Genomic DNA, 13,197 nt, shown 5'->3' with positions numbered 1-13,197 from the left:
TCTTCAAAGGGGCGTTGTGGAACTCAGGAAGGCCGATCCGAATAGGATCCGGGAGGGGGACGTCTTCTATATAAAACCATTCTGAAGGCCAGTCTTCGGACGTCTTCTTTGGGGTTCCGGACAGGTATCCGGTCCCGGCAACACGCCACACTTCGGCTCCGCCCACTTGATATATTGACCCCTTCTAAGAATGGGGCACAAGGCAGAAAAGCTTCTTCCACAGAGCGAAATGAGCCTCACAGCCCAAAAACAACTCGCAAAGGGCTACGAATCCCGCAATATGCAGCATGGAGGCAGGCGTAAGATTGTGCAACTGGAGGCCGTAGAACTCCAGGAGCCCCCGGAGAAACGGATGAATTGGAAATCCGAGCCCTCTTACCAAATAAGGGACAAGGCATACCCGCTCTCCCTTGGAGGGATTGGGAAGGCTCTCCGCTTGCTCTCCGCCATTATAGGTGGCGAGCCTGGCTCGAACCGGGACCATGCACGCTGGGGGAAGAAATCCCTTGGACTGAAGCATCACTAATTTGCTGTGCGGGACAGAACATCTCTCCCAATCTCCAGGCTTGGAGCTAGGGGTGCGAGAGGAGGAGCTGCGTCGACCGGCCATGATGGAATGGATCTTTGTCGGGTGCGCTCCGATGAAGGCTCACCAAGGGAGGATGGTGTGATTTGGATCTGAATCCTCGTCTTTTTAAATAGGCGGCTCATTCACACAACTAGGGGGGTAAATGTGAAAACACCCTGGCTCTTCACATTCGCTCGACACGTGGAAAGTGGCCATTATTGGGCGTAGAAGCCAAGGAGTACAAACATTCACAAGAAACCGGACATTATTTCGGCAGGTACACAGAATTTGGGAAGGAACCCGCCTTGCAATGCCGAAGACAATACTGCGCACCGGACTCATCATCATTGAAGCCTGGTTTAGGGGCTATTGAGGGAGTCCTGGATTAGGGGGTCTCCGGACAGCCGGACTATCTCCATTGGCTGGACTGTTAGACTATGAAGATACAAGATTGAAGACTTCGTCTCGTGTCCGGATGGGACTCTACTTGACGTGGAAGGCAAGCTAGGCAATACGGATATGGATATCTCCTCCTTTGTAACCGACCTTGTGTAACCCTAACCCTCTCTGGTGTCTATATAAACCGAAGGGTTTTAGTCCGTAGGACAACAATCGCAACATACAATCATACCATAGGCTAGCTTCTAGGGTTTAGCCTCTCCGATCTCGTGGTAGATCTACTCTTGTACTACCCATATCATCAATATTAATCAAGCAGGACGTAGGGTTTTACCTCCATCAAGAGGGCCCGAACCTGGGTAAAACATCATGTCCCCTGCCTCTTGTTACCATCCGGCCTAGACGCACAGTTCGGGACCCCCTACCCGAGATCCGCCGGTTTTGACACCGACAACGACCAATACATCTCGTGGTAACAAGAATGTATTGTTCTGAGGTATATCAAGATTAAGTCTCCGATTCATATTTCGTCGACCAATCCTTCCTAATTCACATTTTTGTTGAATTATTTTTTTGTAATTCCTCATATAAGGACTCCGAAAATACCAGATCCCCACCTACACAAGCAAATTGTTGATAAAACTCCAAAATAGCTTTTTCTTTTGACTCAATCCTTTTCTTCTCCTTAGCATTCGGGAAAGACAAGAAAATTTCAGGGTAGGAAACATTATCTAGAATTTCTCCTAGATTCAAACCCATAGCTGATGATAGAACTAGAATAGATATCTTTTGTTTTCTACTCACGCGAGCCCATACCCTTTCTTTTTTATCAATTGCTAGTTCCGATCTCCCCCCCCCAATCTGATATTATAGTCCCAGTGTAGATAGAAATTCCCTTATGATCTAATTCCGAGCGGTAGTAAATACCAGGACTTAGCAATATTTGATTTATCACAATTCGGTATATTCCATTTATAATAAAGGTTCCTAAGGAATTAATTATAGGAATGTTTCCGATAGAAATGGTTTACTTTTGCACATAGAAACCAAAAATTAATCTCGCAAATACATATAATTCAGAAGAATAGGTAAGTGATTCATACACAGCATCTCTTTCTTTTATCGAGGGTTCTAGCAATTGATATCCTTTCGCAAATAATTGAAATGCAATTTTGTGATCTGGATCTTTAATTGTTGGAAACTTGTCAAGTTCTTCTGCCAAGGCTTGATTAATGAACCTAGAAAATCCCTCGAATTGGATCTGACTAAATCCGGGTATTGTGGACATTCCCTCGTTTCCATTCCAGAGCATCTTAATCTTAAGTTTCCTATTTATCAAAGAAAAATTCCATTATCAGCTCACTCTTCATCAATCCCTATGGATCGATCTAGCAATCATGGAATCTATATTCTGTTTACTGAATCACATGAAATTCCAGGGAACTCCATATACATATTTCATATATGTATTTCATACATATGAATAGAGACCATTTCGACGAAAGTTCAAGTTTGCCAGGGGTACAAATGAAATGAAAATGAAAATGAATTCATAAAACATTCCTACAAAAAAATCTACCACTTATACTTTATGTTATGATATTCTAATCAGATTGGATGGCAAAGATTTCTCATTTTATCTCCTTTCTATGAATGGAATGTGATAAAGCTATAATATAATATACTAGAAAGTTTGACTTTACTTCGATTTAGAATAGCGTGCTTACTTTAATTTCTCAAAATAATTTGAGGGTTCTTTTTTATTTCAGATCAAAGTAGTATAATTGCTAGAAAATTCAGTATTTCATTGTGGAATTCTAAAATAAAGTAAGTCCCTTTTTAAGTACATGCCAATCTAGTTATCCACCTCTCCCCATATCCATGCTTTTCTTTTATCGTAATTTCACTTGGGTAGGACAAGATAGTCAGGTTATACTCTATATCAGAGCAAATTTCCTTTTTTTATTCAAGATATTTAATTTAATGCTTTGAAAAATTAAAGCATGATTCCCCATAGAGATATGTACATAAAGGGGATCTTTGGATAATAATGTTGTTCGGACCTAAAGTTTACCTATACATGGATTAAGCATGAAGCCATAATATTTTATTATGCCATTGAAGGGGGGAGATAATACCGATTTAAGAGTAGTTCACTACTGCAATAAAAAAGAATTCTAGTTAATGGTTCCAATTTGTTTTGAATTTTGCAGTCTGTGAATAGAAATCCACCTTTTCTTCTTTTTCATCTCAATAGAAAGAAATGAGAAGTTTTATTGTGTTAACAATGTATGTTTTAAGATAGAATCTATCGAGGAGAATAATAGAAACTGGATCAAAAAAAGCAGGAATAGATTTTTTGAAAAATATTGGAAAAAAGTAAGTAGAATTATATTCAAAATAAAGGAAAGGGGCTTTTTGTAAGAAAACGTGGATGAATACTTGCTGTTTTCTAGATTTTTTATCAGATTTTTTGGCGGCATGGCCAAGCGGTAAGGCAGGGGACTGCAAATCCTTTATCCCCAGTTCAAATCTGGGTGCCGCGTGATCAATAAAATACTTAGGGTTTTTTATAGTGTTGATCGAATTCGATAAATTTTTACTTCGCATAAGTTCGGGCAAGAGAGTAACTGGGCCTACCGATACTGGGTTTAGAGAAACCATACCATAGTTCCATCCTCAAACTAGGGTTAGGGTTTGCTTTGATGTTAGTGGCCAAAATGGTTATTAATAGGGGTGAGGTAGTGTTTCCTTATTCTTTTATTATATGAATTTGAATTGGTTCTTAATTGAGATTCGATTTGATAATTTTAAAATACGAGGATAAGATGTCAGAAATCTTGGTATCCGAAGAAAGGTCCCTAAGGGGCATTCTTTTTTTCAATCTAAGATTCAAGAAGGGACTCCACGAAAGAATATCAAGACTTACTAATTATTATACATTTTTTATCGTACATCTTATGTTACCTACATACACTAAAGTAAGGACTACTTAATTCTAACGAGAATCAGATTAAATAGGTCGATCAAAAATCAATTTAGGAGTTGTGTTATGGATAAAATCTCTTCATTCTTTCATAGAATGATACAAAGCAAGGTTGCAGGGTTTAGGTCAAAAATAAACATTAGGTAAGGTAGGTATCCAATAAATATTTATCTATCGATAATTTTATGGTATATTCGGGCGTCCTTTGCTTTTAAAAAAATAGTAACAAAAGGAATAAAAAATATTCCTATTCCCGCTTCTTCTATTCAAGACATCATTCCCGTACTCTTTCTTTTTTAAGGAAAAAAGGGCTATAGTATCATATTTTTAATGCTCTCTAATTCTACCAGAATTCCTATAAGAATTTGTTGGGAGTAAATTCCCTGAACTAATTGATCCATGGCCTTAGGGCCGAATCCCTTTTTGACTATGTACCCTTGATTCCACTATGATTATTGATCAATAGTAGAATAATCCCTTCATAGAAATAGGAGACATAATTTAGATGGATATAGTAATTCTCGCTTGGGCTGCTTTAATGGTAGTCTTTACATTTTCTCTTTCACTAGTAGTATGGGGAAGGAGTGGACTCTAGGGATACTACTAATTGATTAAGTAATCAAATTGTTGTATCAATTATTTTCTTTAATGGATCATTTTGCATTAATCATTTTGTCAACGTTATTCTTTAATCGTTTTCTTTAGTTTTGTTTCACTCAAGGCGTATAAGCCGGATTAGTATGGTAGTCATAGCTATGCTCAATGAGCAGGAAGCCCCCAAGTGATCTTATGGATTGACAATAAAGACTCAGATTCTCAGAAATGAAACGATAGAGGCCCTGAATTATTAGGGATGCTGGCTTTACTATACTAATCATAATATATACATTGGTAGAAGTATGTACATCACAAGAGCCGGTAGCTCAGGTGTAATAAGGCCGAAGATGAGCAATGTTCCATGGGCGGGTCTCCTCCTCAGACTTGCATGAGTCCTTGTGCTCTCGAATATCAATGAGGTAGTATGACCCATTGTTCAGATTTTTACTGACCACAAAGGGACATTCCCAAGGTGGGGACAACTTGTGCATGTTTGTTTGATCCTGGATGAGCCAGAGCACCAAGTCACCTTCTTGAAAGGTCCAGGTTTTAACCCGGTGGCTATGATAACGATGCAGATCTTGTTGGTAAATCACCAAACGAGCCGCCGCAAGGTCACCCTCCTCATCCAAAAGGTCAAGAGCATCCTGACGTGCTTTTTCATTATCAGCTTCAACATAAGACGCCACACGGGGCGAGTCGTGATGGATGTCACTAGGGAGAACACACCTCTGCTCTGTAAACCATGAAGAAAGGCGTGTAACCCGTAGATCTATTGGGGGTAGTATTGATACTCCATAACACTGGAGGCAACTCCTCAACCCAACAACTCAGCGTCCTCTGCAAAGGGACCATAAGCCGGGGTTTTATGCCTCTCGAGATTTCTTGATTGGCTCTTTCAGCTTGACCATTGGACTGGGGGTGGGCCACATATGAAACATCAAGACGAATATGTTCATGTTGAAAAAATTCTTTCATAGCACCTTTAGACAGATTAGTGCCATTATCAGTGACGATGCTGTGAGGGTAACCAAAACGGAAAATCACCTTTTTGATGAATTGAACCGCCGTTGCCGCGTCACACTTGCTGACCGTCTCTGCCTCAACCCACTTTGTAAACTTGTCAACCGCCACCAAGAGGTGAGACTTTTTGTCCTTGGATATTTTAGAAGGTCCAACCATATCCAACCCCCAGACTGCAAGCGGCCAAGTAATTGGAATCATCCTCAATTCTTGAGCCGGCACATGAGATCGTCTTGAAAATTTCTGACAACCATCACATTTGCTGACCAAATCCTCTGCATCAGCATGACCCGTCAGCCAATAAAACCCATGACGAAAAGCCTTAGCCACGAGAGACTTAGAGCTGGCATGATGGCCATAATCTCCTTCATGAATCTCTCGTAGAATCTCACAGGCCTCCTCAGGAGAAACACAACATTGAAACGCCCCTGTGACACTACATCGATGCAACTCTCCATTGACAATAGTCATTGACTTAGACCTCGGGTTATCTGCCTGGCTAAAGTTTCATCTTCAGGTAACTCACCCCAGGTCATATAAGCCAAATATGGAACTGTCCAATCAGGATAGCGTGAAGAGCCACCACCAAATGTGCCTCCGGGTCAGGAACAACAAGATCTTCCTTCGTAGGCAATTTAACTAAAGGATTATGCAGAATATCAAGGAAAATGTTGGGTGGTACCGGCTTACGCTGGGACCCCATCTGGATTAAAGCATCATCCGCCTCATTTTTCCCGTGATCAACATGTTCCACTTGATAGCCCTTGAAGTGACCAGCAATAACATCAACCTCTCGGGGATAAGCTGCCATGAGTGGATCCTTGGAATCCCAAGTGCGTGAAACCTGCTGAGCCACCAAATCTGAGTCGCCAAAGCACCTCGCCCGGCTTAGATTCATCTCTTTAGCCATTCGAAGACCATGTAGCAAGGCCTCATACTCAGCTGCATTATTAGTACAAGGGAACATCAATCTTACGACATAGCAAAATTTATCACCTCGCGGAGAAGTCAAAATAACTCCAGCCCCTGATCCTTCCAATTGCCTCGACCCATCAAAATGAATAGTCCAATATGTGTTATTCGGCTTCTCCTCGGGCATCTGCAGCTCTGTCCAGTCATTGATGAAGTCCACAAGCGCTTGAGATTTTATAGCTGTGCAAGGCATGTACTTCAAACTGCGGGGTCCAAGCTCAATGGCCCACTTGGCCACCCGACCTGTGGCTTCTCTATTTTGGATAATATCCCCTAAGGGAGCAGAACTAACCACAATGATGGGATGACCAAGGAAATACTACTTTAACTTACGACTAGCCATGAACACTCCATAAACCAGCTTCTGTCAATGTGGGTATCTCTGTTTGGATTCAACGAGTACCTCACTGACATAGTAAACCGACCGATGAACCAGATGTTCCTTGCCTGATTCATTCCTTTCCACAACAACTGCTACACTGATGGCTTTGCTATTAGCAGCTACATATAACAGCAAGGGCTCCTTATCAATAGGAGATGCAAGGATTGGCGGCTCAGCCAACTATTTATTCAACGCCTCAAAAGCCTGATTAGCAGCATCACTCCATACAAAGTGATCTGTTTTCTTCATCATCTGATATAAAGGAATAGCTTTCTCTCCCAAACGGCTTGTAAACTGGCTCAAAGCCGCAATACGACCCGCCAAACACTGGACATCATTGATACATGTCGGCTTAGCCAAAGAAGTGATAGCCTTGATTTTTCTCCGGGTTAGCTTCAATGCCTCTTTCAGAAACCAAAAAACCCAAGAGCTTGCTTGCTGGTACACCAAAGACACACTTGGCCGGGTTAAGCATCATCTTGTAGACCCGGAGATTGTCAAACGTCTCTTTCAAATCATCTAACAAAGTCTCCTTCTTCCTGAATTTTACAACAATATCATCCACATAAGCATGAACATTGCGTCCAATCTGGTCATGAAGGCAATTTTGAACACACCGTTGATAAGTTGCCCGGGCACTCTTGAGCCTGAAAGGCATAGACACACAGCAGAAGACTCCAAAGGGAGTGATGAAAGTTCTTTTCTCCTGGTCCTTAACTTCCATCTTGATCTGATGATAACCAGAATAAGCATCCAGAAAACTCAAACACTCACATCCCGTCGTAGCATCAATGATCTGATCAATACGAGGGAGAGCAAAAGGGTCAGCCGGACAAGCCTTATTAGGATTTGTGTAATCCACACACATACGCCAGGTGCCATTTTTCTTAAGCACCAGCATCGGGTTAGCCAACCATTCAGGATGAAAGACTTCAATGACGAACCTTGCAGCCAAGAGCCGGACCACTTCTTCACCAATGGCCTTACGCCTCTCTTCATTAAAATGACAAAGGAATTGCTTGATCGGTTTAAACTTTGGATCAACAATGAGAGTATGCTCAGTGAGTTCCCTCGGCACACCTGGCATGTCTGAAGTCTTCCATGCAAAGATGTCCCGGTCCTCACGGATGAACTCGATGAGCGTGCCTTCCTATTTCGGATCCATATTAGCACTAATACTGAACTACTTGAATGAGTCGCCAGGAACAAAATCAACTAGCTTAGTGTCATCTGCCAACTTCAACTTCAACAAAGGGTCGTGCTCTGTGGTTGGCTTTTTCAAAGGTGTCATATTTGCCGGGTCAACATTATCTTTGTAGAACTTCAACTCTTCTGTTGCACAAACAGACTCAGCATCAGCGGCATCACCCTCTTCACACTCCAAAGCTATCTTCCTATTTGCCATGTACTGTGATAGTGCCCTTACGACCCGACATCTTAAGCTGCAGATAAACATAACAAGGTCATGCCATGAATTTAGCATAAGCCGACCGTCTAAACAGGGTGTGATAAGGGATCTTGATCTTGACCACTTAAAAAGTCAATGTCTCAGCTCTAAAATCATGATCATCTCCAAAAGCCACTTCCAAATCTATCTTCCCCACTGGATACGCCGACTTACCGGGCACCACCCCATGAAAAACAATAGAAGACAACTTAAGATCCTTGTCAGTTAAATTCATACGACAAAAAGTATCATAATAAAGGATATTGATGTTGTTGCCTCCATCCATAAGCACCTTGGTGAACTTGTACCCTCCAACCTGAGGAGCCACCACCAAAGCCAATTGACCCAGATTGTCAACCCGGGGCGGATGATCCTCACGGCTCCATACCATAGGATGTTCAGACCATCGTAAGTAGTGAGGGACTGCCGGCTCAATTGCATTCACTGCCCGTTTATGAATCTTCTGGTCTCGTTTGCACAGACTTGTGGTAAACACATGATATTGTCCACTATTTAGCTACTTCGGAATACTCTGATAACCAGACTGCTGCTGCTGATTTCCTTGACTAGATTGCTGATTAAAACCACCTTGGTTACCTTGTCCCTGAAAACCGAAGCTTGAGCCACCACCTCCAAAGCCAGGTCCGTGGGAACCGGATCCTGACCCGCCATGCGGGCCATGGTTATTTCGAAAAAACTGGAATTTCTATACTCCCTCATGATGAAGCAATTCTTCCATAGATGACTGGCCGGCTTCTCCTTCGTATCATGCTTCAGGCAAGGCTGATTCATCATCGCCTCAAGGTTGAACTTGGGTCCGCCAAATCAGGGCACTGATGACTTCCCCTTATGACGTTGATTATTTTCCTACATATTAGTGTTAGCTACAAATTCTAAACCACCATCGGCTTTGCGCTTACCGTTGCCACCTTGACCCACCGTATTATGTTGTTGTCCCTTTGCATTGCCGCTCTTCTTCCTCTTGCCGGCCTTCTCCTCATCAGACTCGGGGTCTTTAGTACTACCAGAGTCGGCGTATTTGACGAGAGCTGCCATGAGCTCTCACATATCATTGCAGTGGCGCTTAAGCCTCCCCAGCTTCTGCTTAAGGGGAAGGAACCGACAATTCTTTTCCAACACCAGGACGGCTAAACCGGCGTTGATACTGTCCGATGAGTGGATAACGTTCGAGATCCGGCTCACCCAATTGGTAGTTGACTCGCCCTCCCCCTGGACACACGAATCTAAATCAAGAATCGACATAGGCTGCTTGCACATGTCTTTGAAATTTTGGATAAAACGCGTCTTCAACTTGGCCCATGACCTGATGGAGTTAGGGGGCAATCCTTTCAACCAAGTGCGTGTTGGCCCATCCAACATCCAACATCTTCATGGCCATCTCATAGCTCTCAATCCAGGCCTCTGGGGGCTGATCCATAGTGTAATTAGGCACCTTGCGGGGGCCTTTAGAATCCTTAGGCAAGTGCTCATTACGTAGAGTTGGCACTAAACATGGCACACCAAGGGTTCTAGAGGTTACTCCTGCCTCCACAGACACTGACGGGTAAGCCGGAGATTATTGTTGAGCCGCTAGCTGAGCCGCTAGCTCAGCCTTCGGACGCGCCCTGCCCTGATCCGCCAAAGCCTGAGCATCGTTACTAGCACGCGGCGGGTCATGCCTACGAGGCTCGTTATGGTGCCGCTCACTGCTTGAAACTGTTGGCGAGTCAATATGCCTACTGTAACTCCGGCTTGGACGAGGGGTTGAATGAATTCGCTCACGACTGTATGAATAAGCCGCCTGTTGAGCCACCGCTGTCTGAAGAAGCTCCCTGGCCCTCCGTATCTCCATTGCGGCTGGAGACTCACCTTCAACGGGGAGAGCCGCCAATCGCGTAGCTGCAGCAATCATATTGTCCAGAGGGTTGGAATAATGACCCGGTGGCATCGGAATGTGCTGAGGCAGAGTCAAATTCAAACGAGGCGGGTCTATAGCATGTTGCTGAACCGACGCTCCAGTCTCGGGTGCCTCTATAACCCGGTTTACCACTGGCGGGTTACTGGTTCCTGCCCGAGGTGTGTTGAAAAGATTCCTAGCCTCAAACCCTGTGGGCAGACGGGTCTGGTGCCTCCTCCTCATAACAACGTTTGACGCGTTCTGATCCAAGGTAAGCCGGTACGACTCTGCCTGAATCTGTCGTGTCTCAGCGTCCAAAGTAGCTCGCTCCATTGCCATCCTAGCATTCTCAGCATTGAATTCCTCCTTGGCTTGAGCTACCTCATCTCGCAATCTCACAACGTCCACCTTATGTTGTGCTTGATTTTTTGGTGTCACCTCCACAGCCAATAAGGTCGCCAAAGCCTCCAAAAGCTCGGATAATACCTGAGCAGGCGGGCGCGCAGAGCCGCTAGCACCAGCTGTCGTCGCTGTAGCCATTGAACTGTAGGTCATAGCCACAGCAGTCGTCGAACCGAGCACCGGTTGTGTACCGGCCATGAAGATCGCAACCCTATTCGGCGGCTCATAGGGGTCCGGAATACTATCACCGTCGGAACAGCCCCCAAGCTTGTCGTCTTGCAGTTGATACATTGAATCGGTCTCACCAGTTGAAGACTCACCATCAGAACAGATTATCGTCTCTCCCCTGGACACAGACCCTTCCTCAAGATCCGCCCCATGGATGAAACCAATAAAGGCGTGCTTTACGGCGGCTTGAACCTTGGCGGGTCGTGCGCGCTGAGCCGTCTCGATGATGTCGGTGCAGGTGTCCGACTTAGGCTCTGACTCACCGATCTTGTCGATGAAGACGTGGATTCCTCCAAAGGGGACCGGGTACCCGTACTCGATTGAGCCGGCCTCGGGGCCCCAGCCAGTGTCGTCGATGTAGAGCTTACCGCGACGACTTTTGGTCATCCGACCAACGTCGTATCCCTTGATCCCTGCGAAGTCACCCTTCAAGAACTCAAAACTACCGTGCGCTGCCCCCACGGTGGGGCGCCAACTGTAGTGGACTTAACACGACAGATGCCCTAGCGAAAGGACTTAGATGTGGAGCCATCGCAGCTAGGTTAGCTTGAAAGGGGTTAAACAGGACAAAGGACACGGAGAGTTTACCCAGGTTCGGCCCCTCTCAACGAGGTAAAAGCCTACTCCTGCTTTAGGTTGTATTGCTTGGGTTTCGATTATCAGGGAGCGAACACGCTTGACCTAGTTCTCGATTAGTTGTTTCTTGAGTTAACCCGCCGTCGTCACCCCTTTATATACAGGTTGATGCCCGGCGGCTTACAGAGTCCCAGCTGGGTCATACACAACGTGTCCGACTCGGTAACTAACTAAGCTTGACTTACAATACAAGTTAAACATATGGCGGCTCACACCCGTGGGCCTCAAGTCGTCCCCGGGTCTTGGGCCTTCAATAAGCTTGCTCCATGAACCGCCGTCTTCATATCTTCTTGGGCCTCTTCATCTTAAGCCGCCGGTGGCATGACCCGGCCCCTCCTGGACGGGTCATACCCAGTAGTTATATCCCCAACCCGCCCCCTGATGAGTTGCCACAGGAAGACCTTAATCTTTGGTGGCAATTTAGCTTTCCACAGGTCTTTCAATTCATCATGACCCACTCCAGCCGCCAGCCTATCGTAGAGAGATCTTGTTGAGAAAAGGCAGAGGGATCCAACTTCCACGACGTCACATTTGGGGCCGCCGAAAGGTTGACGCTTGCCACCAAGGAGACAACTCAAGCCACTCCGCAGCCTGAGGAGGGCCAAAGGATCCGCGGAAAAAGAGGTTCTGCCCTTGGTCCGCCACTGCCATCGCCACCCAATCTTCTCAGCGACAAGAGGTGACAAAGTGTTCATATCTAGGTTACCGTACTAAATCCCCTCCTACTCACATAGAATTGATCGATTCTCAACCCAGAAATAGCCCCCATGTATAAACTCAGCTGAGAAATAGTTGTTGCATGAACCTACAACAACAATCAATACGTTCCAATGCATCAAAATCGCATCACAAATTACAATCCTTCACTTGTCATTTAAAACAAAAACGTAGCCAAAGCCGCTTCCCACACCCTTCTTCATCTAAAATCAAATTTGATCAACAATGCCGGCATAAAGATGACTTCTTTAATGATTATTTCTCACAGAGCAAAGAGAAAATAGGTGCTTGAGCAAGGGGCTCACCATACATGGAGCGTGGAGCGCTTAGGGCTGACGAATAAGGGACACTGTAGCTTCCTCCAAGCAGAGCTCAAGTGCCACTGCACTGCCTCTCTGCCACTCCAAACGTTGTCGATTGCCTGTGCAGATGCTGTCACCTTGAGTCCCTTCCTTTCCCCTAATTTGATCGTTGAGAAAGGGTTGAGGAGGCATGGTAGAACTTGGAGAAAAGAATTTCAAGTGGGCCTTTTTCCGGCTGGATGTGTTAACTAGTTAATATGTATCATGTCTCCAAACACGTACTTCCTCCGTCTCATAATATAAAATGTTATTATATTCAATATACCTCATATAGATGGGCTTTCACATCGCTTTGGTGACCCTAAATCCTAGTTTTTTTTATGGGACGGGCAAGAAAAGTTTTTTCCTCAAGAAGAGTAGTCAAAGAAAAGTTGTGCTGTGCACAAGGGAGCCGAGGAGCATAATAGCACGGCGGCGAACCCTGGAACGCCCCACTTCCCCACCCCACACTAGTCCAACACAAGCTGCAAGCGCACGGCCACGCCACGCGACGCCTCACAGCCGAGACCAGACCAACACCAACACCGACCCGCACGGCAGGCACATCCCCTCACGCCCCAACCCCCCCGCCTCCTTCCATT

General features: G+C 45.0%; 1 non-coding gene across 1 annotated transcript; it reads left to right on the top strand.

Moving 5' to 3' along the window:
- The first annotated feature begins 3,442 nt into the window (after window positions 1-3,442).
- TRNAC-GCA (transfer RNA cysteine (anticodon GCA)) lies at window positions 3,443-3,518 on the top strand. Its single transcript has one exon. It is a non-coding gene; the product is annotated as a tRNA-Cys (tRNA).
- Window positions 3,519-13,197: the final 9,679 nt, after the last annotated feature.

This window comes from Triticum aestivum, chromosome 4A (genome assembly GCF_018294505.1).
Source record: "Triticum aestivum cultivar Chinese Spring chromosome 4A, IWGSC CS RefSeq v2.1, whole genome shotgun sequence".
NCBI classification, from domain to species: domain Eukaryota; kingdom Viridiplantae; phylum Streptophyta; class Magnoliopsida; order Poales; family Poaceae; genus Triticum; species Triticum aestivum.
The sequence above is the reverse complement of the archived record's forward strand: the minus strand, read 5'-3'. Positions and strand labels throughout refer to the sequence as shown.